Source organism: Lygodium microphyllum, chromosome 2 (assembly GCF_053477565.2).
Source record: "Lygodium microphyllum isolate KBCC chromosome 2, Lygodium_microphyllum_v1.1.10, whole genome shotgun sequence".
In the NCBI taxonomy this organism is placed as follows: domain Eukaryota; kingdom Viridiplantae; phylum Streptophyta; class Polypodiopsida; order Schizaeales; family Lygodiaceae; genus Lygodium; species Lygodium microphyllum.
Genome location: NC_141136.1, coordinates 175,709,448 through 175,711,237, shown reverse-complemented (window position 1 = coordinate 175,711,237; position 1,790 = coordinate 175,709,448). Strand labels below are relative to the sequence as shown.

The window sequence follows — 1,790 nt, the reverse complement described above, 5'->3', positions numbered from 1 at the left end:
CACAAGTTGTCAATGGTGGTGGTAGATTTACTAAACTCGTTGTGGTGCCACTATATCTTATACGAAAGATAACAAGGTTCAAAAATCTTGCAAAAGAAGCTTTCATTGGCACTGCTGAAAGCTCAGAGAAATGGTCCGTGAAGATGATGTTTCCTGACATTCATGGACATATGTGATCCAGTAAACTACAAGCCGTGAGCAGGCTGACAATTGGGGCGTGGAAGCTATGTTAGATACCTTTGTTTCATCCTTCTCTACAGGTTCAGGAGGTTGCATAACATCCTGGTTGAATATGTATCTAGAATGTGAGGACTTGGAAGCAATGTCAAATGCCTGAACTACTGAGGATCTGGAGGAACAGGACCGCAAACCTCTCATAAGGGCTATGTAGCTCCACATATTAGGGGAGGGGGGAGCGGATCTGGCAAGCAGGGGAGGCAAGCCCACGTCTGCCCCTATAAAGCTCCCCTACTGTCATTGGGGTGACCAGTGGCATAACCCAAGTTCATCAGCCTTCCTTCAGCCAAAACAATGATTCCAAACTTGGTCTCAGGGAATACCCAATGATTAGTTTGAGGCTTGATAGTGATTTTCTTTACACTAGGTGGTTGTTACAAAAATGTCAACAGTTTCCACAACATTCTCCAAGGTCAAGATAAGAATACCTTCCATCAAGGCTTGCAATGCACAGATTGGATCAATCTCTATGACAATTATTGGAGCCCTTGCAGCCTTCATGGCAGCAGCACAGCCTTTGCCAACATCACCGTAACCACAGACAACTACAACTTTTCGAGCAATCATTACATCACTGGCCCTCATGAGTTCATCATGCAGTGAGTGGCGGCACCCATATAGGTTGTCAAACTTACTCTTAGTCACTGAATCATTGACATTAATGGCTGGAAAAAGCAAGGAACCATTGGCCTGTATCTGATACAGATGATGGACCCCAGTGGTGGTCTCTTTAGAGACACCAACCAACCTCTCCTTCATTCTATGATACTTCTTAGAATCTTGTTGATACCATCCTGCAAAATAGACAAGACGATTTGAAACTCTCGGGTGTTAGTAGAAGTTGGGTCTAGTAATGTGCCATCCTTGGCATAAGCTTCCTCGGCCTTCACACCTTGTACACCACTAGTACTCCTGAAGGGTGGTTTCACATTTCCAAGAAAATACAGATGGACTGTCTCAGGAAATAGCACGTGCTTGTACATGTACGCTATGTCCTGCAGCAAGTGGTTGTTGCTGGCTTGTTTGTATCTGTCGGGGGTTTTGCTTGTTGCTACAACTTACTACCACCCGGGAGCCCAAAAATTTCTTGCAAGTGTAGGTACACTTGAATGAATAGCCCGAGCCCCGATCATTTACATTCCACAACCTTGTAGATGTATTGGTAATGAGATGTATCACTTGGGAATGTATGGTGGATGTATGCAGTGATGGGCAAGATATGCAGTCAAGAAATGGTCTCAGCAAGAGAACTATTGATGCAAATGATGTATGGCTCTATGTGGCATTGAGAACCACCATTGAGGCCTTGGATGTCTTGGAATAAACACCTCAGCATTGGGATAATGTATGCTCATTGAAGAAGTTCTTGTAGGGTGTTGCAGACAGCCAGTCCCACATAGTTAGTCTGCAAAAGTCAATTATAAAAAAGCCTTCTTGTGTGAGTGAGCGTTGAACCCAGCTTGATTCAAAGAGGGCATCGTCCCCTTCCATCCAAACCAAAAAACATATTTATAAAAAGTGGATATATTCATATTGCGCGTCTATATACGTGT

General features: G+C 43.9%; 1 pseudogene; it reads right to left on the bottom strand.

Moving 5' to 3' along the window:
- Nucleotides 1-455: 455 nt before the first annotated feature.
- On the bottom strand, nucleotides 456-996 carry LOC148040640 (adenosylhomocysteinase 1 pseudogene; annotated as a pseudogene).
- Between the last annotated feature and the right edge of the window lie 794 nt (nucleotides 997-1,790).